Here is a 12,975-nt window from a genome sequence, read left to right as displayed (position 1 = left end):
AGGCAGAGGTCCCCAGACGTCCCAGACGACCCTCGTGCTGCCCAATAAATCCAACTTTACCCTAGAAAACAGGATTCCCTCAGGTAACCCCAGAACCGGCATTGCCCGGTTAAGTCCTGCAAGTTGCTGGAGAAGATGACCATAAAACAGATAATGCTGGCAACAGCAAAGCTCTCTGTGGAAGGAAGCTTTAACGAAGCTTTAACTTCCGCGTAATTTTAAAATTCAAACCCAAGGTGTTCATCGTTCCTTCCAACCAAGAGTGAAGATCCTAATTGTCTGTGATCAGGACAGTCAGGCTGACCAACATCACCACCGCTTGCTCTGTGACCTTGGGGGACACACATTCCTCTCTGGGCCTTGTTTTGTTGGTTTCATGCTTTCTTTTTCTCTCTGGTAAAAGTGCTAGCTGGTATGCTGTGTGTCCTCTCACGTTCCAACATTCTGCCAGCTTTGAAAAGTTGTAGTCCATTCTCTCCTCAGATTTTTTGAGGAGTTCACGCTGGTGATGGCTTTTGATTTTCACCGTTCTGGACAGCTGGCAGCACAAGACTGGTACCAAAGCCACGTTCCTAGAGGGGCCACAGTGATGCGCATCTTCTCAAAGACAGCCATCACCGAACTGGAGAGCTGCTCACTGCACTGGCTGCTCTTCCAGAGGACCCAGGTTCAATCCCCAGCACCCACATGGCAGCTCCCAACTGTCTGTAACTCTAGCTCCAGGGGAGACAACACCCTCACCTAGACACACATGCGGGCAAAACACTAATGCACATGAAAATAAATAAATATTTTTTTAATTTTTTTAAATCTTTTTTAAAAAATCTTTTCTGAAAAAGTTGGCTCTTTAAAAAGAAAAGGTGAACATCACAGGGAGGACATGCAAGAACAGAGAAATTCACTAATTCTTGGAAAAAAAAAGGAGTTTGGCCAAAAGCAGCACTGTTCACCATCACTTTATTTCCCGTGACTGTAGACTGTGAAATGTCAGGCCTTGATGCCACCCTTAGGGAGAGCATAGGGGCTGAAAGTGCCGAAAAGCACAACTGTGCCTGCTGGCTGCTGACTCACAGCCACTGAGGTGCAACAGGAAGCAGCTCAACCCCCCCCCCCCCAGGACCACGGTCCTCCCCACAGCACCACAGGTCTCTCTACCCCAGCACCACAGTCCTCCCCTCAGCACCACAGTCTTCCAGCACCACACACCCCCAGCTCCAGGCCCCCACAGCGCCTCAGCCTCCCTCCATCAGCACCACACACCCCCAGCTCCAGTTTCCCCCTCCCCAATCCCCCCCCCCCGGCACCACAGGCCTGTAGGCTGAGGAGGGAATGAGGAGGCAGGCATCACTCTCTCAGTGCCTGGCTGAAGGAAATTTACCAAGTGGAACCAGGGGACTCAAAGGAGTTCATGTGCTTTTTCCAAAGAAGAGCCTGAAGGCACTTAAACCAAAAATAGATGTGGTGCAGGGCGGGAGGGAGGAGGGTTGCCGGGTAATTTATAAAGAAAAAACCGTGGCTCGCTTGAACTCAACCCTTACACCCCCACCTGTACACGCTGTCCCCGTCTTCCTGCAAGCCTGAGCGTCTGTCAGGCTGTAAGGTGAGCCCTCAGAAAGCTAATCGACACAGACAGTCAGGCATCAAGAGCGAGGCCAGCGTGATAGGAGAGAGACTACGTGCTCTGTGCTCTGAGATCCCTCCTACCATACACAGTCAAACAAACTACAAGCAAAAACAGAAAGAATTATTTTTCACCCAAAACTTTTAAGAATTTGGAACTCCCCGCCCCCCAGCACCTCCCTCCCACACTGGTACACAGAGGAACCTGTGACCTCAGTTCTCTGAGAACCTCCGAGGAAGTGAGGTCAGCAGGAACCCCGAGAACCCACAGTGTGAGCACCGGGTGAGCATGGCACTGGTCATCTTCACAGAAGGCCACACTTGGGAATTTCACACAGTCCTGCAGGCTGCTGAAGGGTAGCAGGGCCACTGACAAGGTGACAGCGGACAGGTTACAGTCATGAACCTGAGTGGTGGAGCCCCTGGACGTGTCCGCAGACAGCTGGAGTTGAAGATGCCCAGAACCAGTACAAGCCGTGACGCCGTGAATAAGAGCCAGCTCACGAGCAAGAGGCCCCCAGAGACGCCAGGCTGCGAATCACGACCCACAGACAAAATCAGCCCTGCCTTACTGTAGTCAGAGAAACGTTTAAGGAACTCTAAACGATAAAAAGTTCCACACTCATGTAAGAAAGAATCTTCAGATGTGAAGTGTCATAACTACCAAATGGATGGTTTTTACTACACTTTGAGCACAACTGAAGAGTGAAACTGTGCCAAAATTAAGGCGGATAAAAACAAAGGTTCCAGTGCAGGGAGGGGGAGCGAGTGAAGCAGAAGAGAAAGAATATAGTGGAATATACTGTGAGTGTACAGGACACACTGAGTTGAATATCAGAACAAGAAAGGGACAGGGGAATGGTTGATGTATAATGTTGGAAAGAAGGACGAAAAGCTTCAGAGCAACCTGAGTGAAAAAAAAAGATTTCCTTCAAAGAAGCACTCAGTAAACGGCCTGCTGAACTCTGAGAGCTGTGGCAGAAGCCAAGGAGGCTGCTTTACACTATATATATATATGGCCTTCAAGGATGAAGGCAAGGGCTGGAAGGCTGTTCATTTGGAAAAGTGCTGGAAGAGCGTGTGGCCCAGTGAGCTGGGTTAAGTTCCCAGAGCCCATGTTTGTTTTAAAAAGCCAGGTGTGGTGGCAGGTGCCTGGAATCCCAGTACAGGGGAGCCAGGGACAAGCAGTTCACTGGGGCTCACTGGCTAGCCCAGGACAGAGAAAGACATTATCTCAATAAATATAAGTAAAATTTGAAAGGTAGACAATGCCTAAAAATGGCACCTGAGGTTCCAGCATGCCTACACACTCACACACACAGACACACACGGGAGGGGGGGGGATAAAATACAGACACATAGAACAAGAAAACCCCACCAAAGCACAAACACGTTCTCCACCAGCAGATGAGGGCAGGACAGGAAATGGAGCATCACCCGCGTAGAAGACGGGAAATTCAAAATAGAAATGTTTGACGTCATTGTTGATAAGGCAACCGAGCGGTCATCAGAGCAGAAGTGCCTGGCACCACCTATGCCTAAGCTCCAACGTCACAGGAGAAATGGGCTTCGAGGGGCGCTGAGCAAACCGCCAACAGCTCAGGGGAGCCACCGGCCACTGGGCGCTAAGAGGCCCACGTGGCCACTGACCAGCCAGGGCATGTCCGGGGACAAAGCAAACCTGCTTTGTAAACACGAGCCAGAGGTGAGAACAGTCACCACTGTGGGTGCTGGCTCCTGTTGCCTAGTGAACACAGGTGAGAACACTCGGGATCTACTTGTTTACAGAGGCTTCTTAATGGCCTCGTCTGCACAGCGACTGATGAGGAAAATGACTCAGGAGACAGCGCTGGACCGTGACGCCGTAGGACGCGAGGCGGGCCTGGGGCAGGGTGACAGTGGTGGCATGAGCTGCAGCGGAGGTGTGTCGGAGACAGCCCAGCTGCGTGGGTTGGACAGGAAGTCTGGAGCAAGGAATCAAGGATTACTGAGACACCCTGGTTACTCTCCAGGGGGTGGGAGGTGGGGGCAGGGACAGAAAAGTGCCTTTGAAACAAAATGGGGCAGGAGTGAGGAGAATGTCAATTCAGAACTCAATGTGGACCTTTTCAACTGACCTTGCCTGGGAGAACCCCAAGTGCTGCCAGGGGCACAGGAGGAGCCCACAGGGAGATTCCCACTCTAGATATAAATACCGAAATTATGGGTGCGAGCTGATGCTAGTTGAAGCCACAGACGTGTATGAGACTGTGTTACAAGGAGATGTGCAGACATTTTTTTAAATACGCATAGTTAAAGAGAAGAAAATAAAGTCACGTATAATCTACCAAGCTAACATGGCAACGGACGGTGTCAGATGGACCTGGATTGGACTATGAAGGGAGAGGCTCCGTCTCAGACACAGGGTGCACCCTCACATCTGGACCCCAGTGTTCCTACGTGGGAACAGACGAGGAGAGGGAACAAGAGGTGCTGAGAAACGGGTGGGGGGGACAGATCCTATGAGACACCAAAGTGGACACGGGGTGCTGGAGGTGGCAGAGCCCAGGGGAGGAAGGAGGAAGGGACAAGAGAGAGAACCGATAAGACTAATTGTTTTAAAGTGACATAATTAAACCTAACTTTGTATATACCAAAAAATTTTTAATTAAAAAGCATTATAGGTCTTATAAATATATATATATGTAAGTAAGTGTATCCTGTTGCAGGATAGTACTGAAATGGTATGTGATCCCCTGGGTCCTCTCGACCTCCTTGCACCCTTTCTGACTGTTCACAGTAGTAGCCAGGCCACTAGACACCCCGTCCCTGTTGGGGAGCAGTGTGATAAATGGTCTCTCCTGGCACTTGAGCATCGAAGGGACAAAGAAAAGAGTCTTCTGAGATGACAGATTTAAAGGGTGACCCAGTCTTCCTAGAATGAGAGGAAACAGACAGCCCCGGGGATGCAGGGCCCCACGCCACACCCCAGGCCAGCTGTGGGCAGACATCCCTGAGACAGCGGGCCCTTCCCAGGCCTCTCTGCCCGGGTTATAGTTTGTCTCTGAGATGTCTTCCACGGGGTCAGGCTTTGCACAGCCTAACCCCAGATTGTGTTAGTTGAGTCTGCAGAGCCTTTAGGAAGTGGGTCCTGGCTGACGGGAGACCCCTAAGGCAGGCTTCTAAAGGTTTTCCTCACTCGTTTCTGTTGGGTATCTGGTCTCGGCAGACACTCAGTAAGCTCTTCAGGAGGAGGCCCGGCTCCCTTAGGAGATGACCAGGCACCAGGTGAAGCAGCCTTGACCCTCCTCTTGGGTACAGAAGCAGCTGCCAGACTCTTGTGGGCCAAGTATATAGTGCCAGGAGCACAGGAGCTGAGTTGTCACTCAAGCTCATCCAACAGGAGACTAAGCCTTGATGACCCGTGTGCACCGTTACTTATTAAGGAGAACATCACCCACAAGCCTGGGCATTTCCAAGTCCTGTGGAATGTGACTGTGCGTGCGTGCGTGTGTGTGTGTGTGTGTGTGTGTGTGTGTGCGCGCCCAGGAAAGCGTGGAACCTGGATAGCCATAGCTGATGACATGGAAAAATGCAGGTTCAAAGTAGGAGTCGAATTCATCGAGAGAAGAAACCAGGCTGTATTCCTTGTGGCCTGTACATGAGTAAACTCCTAGAAAAAAAAAAAAAAAACAAACTAAAATTTTCAGGGATGTTAGAGGTTCCGCATGGAAGAGCAAACATTAAAACACACCATCTGAAAGTCCTCGTACCACACTGTCCTTTAAGGATGTGGAGCTGAGAAAAGCGATGAGGGAGGAAGGGGGGACAGAAGGAGGTAGGAACACTTGTGTCTTCTCTTCCCACACTACACTGCGAACACCTGGTGGAGGTGCAGCTCATGCAGAAGAATGCCGACTCTTGTCTTGGTCACCAGGCCTCAGGTCCCCAACTTACTGTCAGAGGGAGAGATGAGCGCACCGCATCCGGGAAGGAGGGGTCAGCAGGTCATCTCTAAGTGACACGCCGTTTTCCCACCTACCTGCATGGCACGCAGAGTGTGGTCTGAGACGGTCTTATCCTGTCCTGCCCATCTAGGTATCTTCTTGTGTCTTCTACCTTGCCCTCAGCCTTGTCCCTAGAGTCATGCTTTGGCTGGGGTCACTGACACACACAACTACCTCAGTCCCTGAGTATATGGAGCCACATCAGACATGGCTCTTCCACTCTCTGCATGTCTATCAGGACAGAGACCAGGCTGGTGGGATGACAGGCCCCTTACTCACAACTCACTCTTGGCTTCCACTGTGTGTACTTTCATAAATGTTACCTCTTCAGATCGTCTGTCCCCTTTAAGACAGGACTCAGTACCTCTCCTTCATAGATAAGTGCTGCAGGAAGAATGATGCCCTTCAGAGGGATCCACGACCTGCCCCCATGGCCCGTGCCCATCGCCCTCTCTGCCAGGCCTCGTGGAGATGTGGTTCAGGCAGAGATCCCGAGATGGAGACATTGTAGAAGACTGTGTGGCGTCTAAACACAAACACTCATTTGGTTTGGTTTGGTTTTTTATAAGAAAGAGGCGAGCAGCACTAGTGTAATCATGGTAGTGCAAAACAGAACCCACAATGCTGAGGCAGGAGGATTTCTTGGGCCCAGGAACTTGTAACTGGCTTGAGGAAAGCACCGGACCATCTATCACAATTAAAGCACAGAAGGAGAATTTACAGGAAAGACAGCAATGGATCAAGATGCTTTGCCACTGGCCTTGGGCACGGCAAAACAGAGCATCAACTAAGAAGTGTGGTGTCAACACTGGAGAGACAGCTCTTCCAGAGGACCCGGATTCAGTGTCCAGCACCCATGCCAGGGGGCTTACAACACCTGCAACATCAGCTCCAGGAGATCTGATGCCCTCTTTTGGCTTCTCTGGGCACACACATGCACACAAAAATATAAGTAATTTTAATTATTAAAAAAATAAACATCAGGGCTGGAGAGATGGCTCAGAGGTTAAGAGCACTGCTTGCTCTTCCAGAGGACCTGAGTTCAATTCCCAGCAACCACATGGTGGCCCACAACCATCTATAATGAGATCCGGTGCCCCCTTCTGGCCTGCAGGTGCACAGAACAGTGTATACGTAATAAATAAGTCTTTAAAAAAAAGCATCAGATGGAAGGCAAAATAATAACAATGTTCTCCCTGGAGCCATCAGAGAGATTATAGGTCAGAACATACTTGATTTTCAAATCCACGAAATGGATCTAAACTTATGACCTTCAGAAAAAAAAAAATAGATGTTTGCTGTGTTAAGTCAACAGGTTTGTGGGAGTATGTTATAACTGCACAGTAAACTAATAAAATGAGTAAACAGAGACATTCCATGACTTGCTTCAAGTCACCCAGCCGGTAAGAGCAGCCAGAATACCCCTAAGCCTCACACTTTCTGCTGCTTCTAAGTCGCTAGCAATGTGGGGTGTAACCATGGGAAACAAATAGGTGTGTGCATCCTTGTGCACGCCTGTGTATGTGTCTGTGTGTGTGTGCACGAGTGTGTGACGTACACTCATCCCTCCAACTCCCCAGTAGAAAACTAGGAAGCACAAGGCCCACCACAGATGTTTCTTAACCTAACATTTAAGTTAACTGAAATATAACTGATTTAACTTTTGTGTCGTGTCCAACAAATGCACTGTGAGAGGAAACACTGCAAACAGAAAGTGCATTTGATGGCCCCAGTTATAGGGCATCAGAGCGTAACACAGCCCACAGCCGGAGCTGCAGTCTCTGTGGCTACCCTTGGCCATGAGAGACAATCCTACCACGCTGCTGCCTTAGCGTGGCTTGAAAAGATCAAACTCAAACAGTTCCCTAGTGTCAGGCACAGTGAGCTGAACCAGGGAAAGCCAAGGACCATCTGTAATTTTCTTTTTCTTTATTTCTTTTTGTTTTATGTTTTTGTTTTTGTGTTTCGAGACAGGGCTCGGACTTTGCGCACTTGTTTTCCCTGTTCACTTTGCATCGGTCTCCATTTTGCATTATGAGCTGTTCCATCCTTGTTCTGGCTTGACAGAAGAGATGGCAAGAAAACAAAATCTGCTGACCTTTATGAGCCCTCTTAATAACAATGTCAACAGACTAAGTACAACTACAGCTCGCCCTGAAGGCCGAGCTCACTGCATTTCCTGAAAGCAAGAACTGGCGGGCGCCTCTCTGGAGGAAGTTGGTCCCTTTGGTATCAGAGCCCATTCTTTGGGCCTTGCTCTTCTGGCACATGTTGAATTTTCTCCTCCATTTTCAGGTCTGAAAAAAAACAAAACAAAACAAAACAAAAAAAAAACCTAGAAGGTTACAAGCAGCCTGAGCCCAGAGAGGTCAGGCAGGGTCCAGATGCTGTCGGTTATGGGTCCAATCTGATCAGTCATCATATTTGAAAACAAACTTTCCTTTTCTGTCTTTAGAGACACAGCCATGGGACTAGAGCTGGCTTAGCAGTTAGGTGCATGTGTTGCTCTGACAGAGGACTAGCACCCACATGGCAGCTCCAAGCCATCTGTGACTCCAGTCCCCTAGGATCTCATGGCTCTTCTGATCACTGGGGACATGAGGCACATGTGCCACACATGCACACCAGTAAGCAGAATATCTGTGCATATACAAAACAGTAAGAAAGATCTTTAAAAATAGTTTAGAAGATGGTTCCCACTATATGGCTCAAATCAGCTCCATACTCCAGTCCTCCAGCCTCCATCTCCCGAGTGTTGAGATTTTAACCGTGTATCCAGCCAGCATCTACTGTGAAAGGCCTCCCTGAAAGGATGTCTGTCAGCTCTCTGTTCCTGGAATAAGGCACCTAAGGCAACCTGCTTAAAAAGAGGGGAAGGTTTCTGTCCATGCTGGCGGCCTCCGTGGCTTGGTGTGTGTGTGGTGAGGTGGTACAGCAGGGAAGCACACACATGCACGCGGAGAATGCTCACCTCATTAAAGACGAGAGGAAGGGGGAAGATGGGTATCCCACAGTCATCCTCCAACAACACCCCCAGTGACCTAAGACCTCCCAAGGCTCTGCCTTTAAAGGCTGCATGATTTTCACTAGCAACAAAGAAACCAGCCTTTAACATGCTGGTCATTGATAGACACTCCGGGTGCAGAGTAGTACGTGTCTGTCATGCAACATGCCCCTTTTATCATGTCCCGAAAAGGAACATGATAACAACAACAGCCCACAACAGCCCATGAGCTGTAGAGCTGCTCATCGTTGCCTGTGTGCATGTGTGTATGCATGGGTGTGTGCCTCTTCTACCTCCTCAGTTCTGGGGTTACAGATCACCCCCATGCCGCCATTTCCTGATTTTTCAGGGAGCCAGGGATCCAAACTCAGGTCCTTGTGTTTACCCAGAAAATGCTTTCCCACCTGAGCCATCTCTCCAGCCCTCCAGTGCTCTCGTATATGGGAACATTACCTCCTGGACAGAGAAATCTGACTTCACCTTTCTGTTCACATGCAATTACATGTCTGGCTTGTAACTACTTAGGTATGATGAGTTCACATTACCTGCACACTCCCAACACACCTTCCATCCTTGGCTGAAAACAGAAAAATAAAACGCTCTGAGGCCAGAACACAGCAGCGTTTCATCTAACACCCTGGGAAATGAGTTGGAACGTTCTCCGTGGCTGATTACTCCCCCATACTTCCAAGGCTCTGCCTGTAGATACTGCAGTCCTCTTACCAGCTCTCACAAAAACATCCGTAGGAATTGGGCATTTTCTGAGTCCGAAGTCCTACTCCCTAGTCTGCTGGCTTCCTGCTTCAACTATCCCTCAACCCCGAGCGTGGAGGCTTGAAAGCCACCAGCACTTCCACTGTCACCAACGGTCTTTGTCTTTGCCTTCAGCCTGCTGTTCTATGGGGGTGTCTCAGCTTGGAGACATTGTGGCATTAAGGTGGCCATCCCCCAGCAGCCAGGCCATGCTGGCACCACTGCACCGCTCAGCTCACCAAGTGAGGAGATGTGCTGGTGACAGGTGGCTCAGGACTCACATCCTGCCTTCATGCTTCGTAAGTCCCTCAGATGCTGATACACACACACACACACACACACACACACACACACACACACGACAAAAAGGCAGAAGTTTACATCACTGCACAGAAAAGCTGCCGTCATCCATAAAACACCCTGACATGACAGAGGAGCTAGGGAAGGTCAGAGGTCCCTACAAGTCGCAGGTGTGACCACTTGTTCACACCCCTGGCCCAGCACCAGGACAGCTACAAGACACTCTCCCTTAGAGAGCTACCTCTCCATCCTTGCCTCTCTGCTTCCAGCTTCTTTTTGGAAACTGATTGGATCTTAATGAGCTGAAGAAGCAAAACCTTCAACACCACTGCACACCAAGTCCCGGGGTGTACCCTGACTGATCCACTGGACCAGTGATGCCGTCGCTGTTTCACTACGTTCGTTTATTGTTTTAAAGGTTTTTATTTTATAATTGTGTATATTAGGAGGTGACGCACACACACAGGTGTGCAGGTGTCCCTACAGACCACAGGCATTGGGTCCCCTAAGCTGGAGTTATAAACAAGTTATGAACCACGGACCTCAGTGCTAGGAAGCAAACTTGGGTCCTCCCAAGCACAGCCCAACCCCCTCCCCCCCCCCCCCCCCCGGAGCCAGCTCTCTGGCCTCAAGTAGACTCAACAAGCAGTTGCAGAGTTAAGAGCTGTCCCCGAGCTCTTTGGAGCTGGGAGTCCCCTGGCTGTCTCCTTCCCACTCCAGCTGGAAAGGCAAACCTAAGCATGGAAGAGCGATGAGGGGTACACTGTAAACGGCAGGAGGGCTGAGGCCAATCTAGAGAGCCCGCCGCCTCCCCTGCCGTCGCTGCTGCTGCCATCGCTGTGCCACTGAAGCCATCACAGCCACCTCCCACCGGCACCACCACTGCCACCACCATGGCTGCCTCTGCTGGCACCACCATTGCCACTGTAACAAAATAACAAAGAAAGGAAGCGTAGGAAATGTGCCTGAAAAAAAAAATTGCATGGTGACCACACACAATAGTGGCTGAGCTCTTTTGCCCCACGTTCCAATGAAACATGCATTGGTTTTTATTGTGCCAGGGTGAAGCAGTAGCCGCTGGGTGTAGCAAATGTTTCCTGCAGATGAATCCAGAGCTGGAAAGGCTTGATGGCCTCAGCAGCGATTTGGGCTTTCAGTCCAAGCCAGTCATCCACCCTCAGGAAGTTCTTAGTGCTACAGTCATTATGCCATGCTAAACCCCAACCCCCAAATGGGTGTGCGGCTGCTTTCCTCTCCAGGGTGCTCAGAGTATGAGTCAGGCAGGGAGCCTGAATCATTTCCTAAATTACCTTCTGCTTCATTGGGAGTTTGGCTTTGGACAATGGGCCTGCTGCTCAGGGAACCTGGCAAATAGCCCCTTTGAGAGTAATGATCACTTCTGCTTTTTTTTGTGGGTCCTGAGCGGCTTTGGAGACTACCAGTTACCCCCAGATTTCTGCTCTTCTCCTGCAGAGGTTCAAGCAAATTCCAAAATCTGGGACCCTCAAAAAGTCAGAATTTTTACTTTGCTGTTCCATATACAACATTCTTAAAAACATTGTATAAAATTTCCTTCAGGTTATGAGCATAATGTACATATGAAACATACATTATTTGCATCTAGACCTTTGTTCCACCTCCCAAGTTTACTTTTAGTATATACAAACATTCCAAAATATGAAGAAATCCAAAACCTGAGACACATCAGATTAGTGTGGACATCTTACTGGATACCTGGCTAGCCAGCAGAAGACTACAACTCACAGACTGCTCTGCAGCTGGTGCTCATGTCAACAGGTATAATTAGAAGGGATGAGAATGACATCACAATCTTGCCCTGAAAGAAATGGTGATGTCATCAACACTGCACCAGAGGAGGTCTGAATGCAAACAAGCATGTGCTACAAACTCATGTTTTATTCCTTCCAGCTCTCTTTCTCCCCTTCCCTCCCTTCAACCTTCCCTTCCCTCCCTCCCCCTCTCTTATCCTTCCTCTTACGCTCTTTCTCGCTCTCTCTCTCTCCCCCTCTCCTGTGTGTGTGTTTGCTCATGGGTACACATGGGGAAGCCACAGGGTGACTTCACATGTCTCTCTCTGCCGCCCTTCCCCTCATTTTTAAGGCAGGGTCTCTCACTGAACCTGGAGTCGGCTGGTTTGGCTGGTCTGGAGGACCAACAAGCCTTTGCCATCTGCCTGTCTCTGCCCCCACAGTGCTGGTGATACAGACCATACCAGTGCACCCACCTTTTATGTGGGTGCTGGGGATAGGAGTGCAGGTCCTCTTGCTTGCATGGGAAGTGCGTTAGCCACTGAGCCATCTTCCTACTTTGTCTAATATGTGCACATGTACAGATACATACATATATATTCAATATTTGCAGTTTTATAAGTTCTAAGAACTCTTGATGCTCTCCCCTGTCATTTCCAAGTAAAAGCACAAACACAATGCTACGGTCAAGCACCTGGAGATGTTGTCATTCTATGCGTTCTATAGCAATGTTGTGCAAACTCATAACTAACGTCTGGTCCTATTTTGCAGGATATAGATGGCAACTTCTGGTTTGCTCACCAGCCCTCCCTAGGACACCAACTGTGCATACTTAAGAGCTTCTGAAGTATGTCCTTTGTGAACTGCCATCTCTGTCTAACAAAATGCACCCTCTGATCAACCAGTGTCTTCAAAATGGATTTGCCTAATCTTCTACTGATTTCCAGAATCTGTGGCTGCAAGATGAACCATTTTCCATCTCTGTACCTGGGCTCTGCCCTGATGTGTAAATGGGTTGAGAGCATCTTCGTGAGCTGTCTTCAAAGCTTTGTGGGTCCAGCGTGACTTAGAGTTCATCCTTGTCTCTTGAGCTCTGTAAGTCCTTTGTGAAGGAGTGATTCTCATTCCTTCTAGAGCTCAGTTCTGCCTGGGACACACGGTACTGTGACAAGCCCACAGTGTGGTGGCTGGGAGCCAAGTGTCGCCAGCCCCAAAGGGAAGGGGGAGAGAAGACAAAGGCGGGAGGGCCTGCCTGCCAACAGGAGCAGGTCCTGCCTGGGACTACCCTGAGGGGGAGGCAGATGGCTCAGGAGCTACCCCTCCCTGGGCTATGGAGGGGGTGGAATTTGTGGCCAGTCTGGGCAGTTTAGCAAGATCCTGTCTAAAAACTAAATCATCCAGATTTCCATAGATATCAGAAATATTTGATGATCCTCAATAATCATTTTGATTCTGATACCCATAGGGCTCTCATCCAGGCCACTGCCCAGCAGTCTAACAGGCTCACGTGGACAGTATTCTCCTTGAGCACAGGTCATGCTAA

Source organism: Meriones unguiculatus, chromosome 17 (genome assembly GCF_030254825.1).
Source record: "Meriones unguiculatus strain TT.TT164.6M chromosome 17, Bangor_MerUng_6.1, whole genome shotgun sequence".
Classification (NCBI taxonomy): domain Eukaryota; kingdom Metazoa; phylum Chordata; class Mammalia; order Rodentia; family Muridae; genus Meriones; species Meriones unguiculatus.
This window is presented reverse-complemented; position numbering follows the sequence as displayed.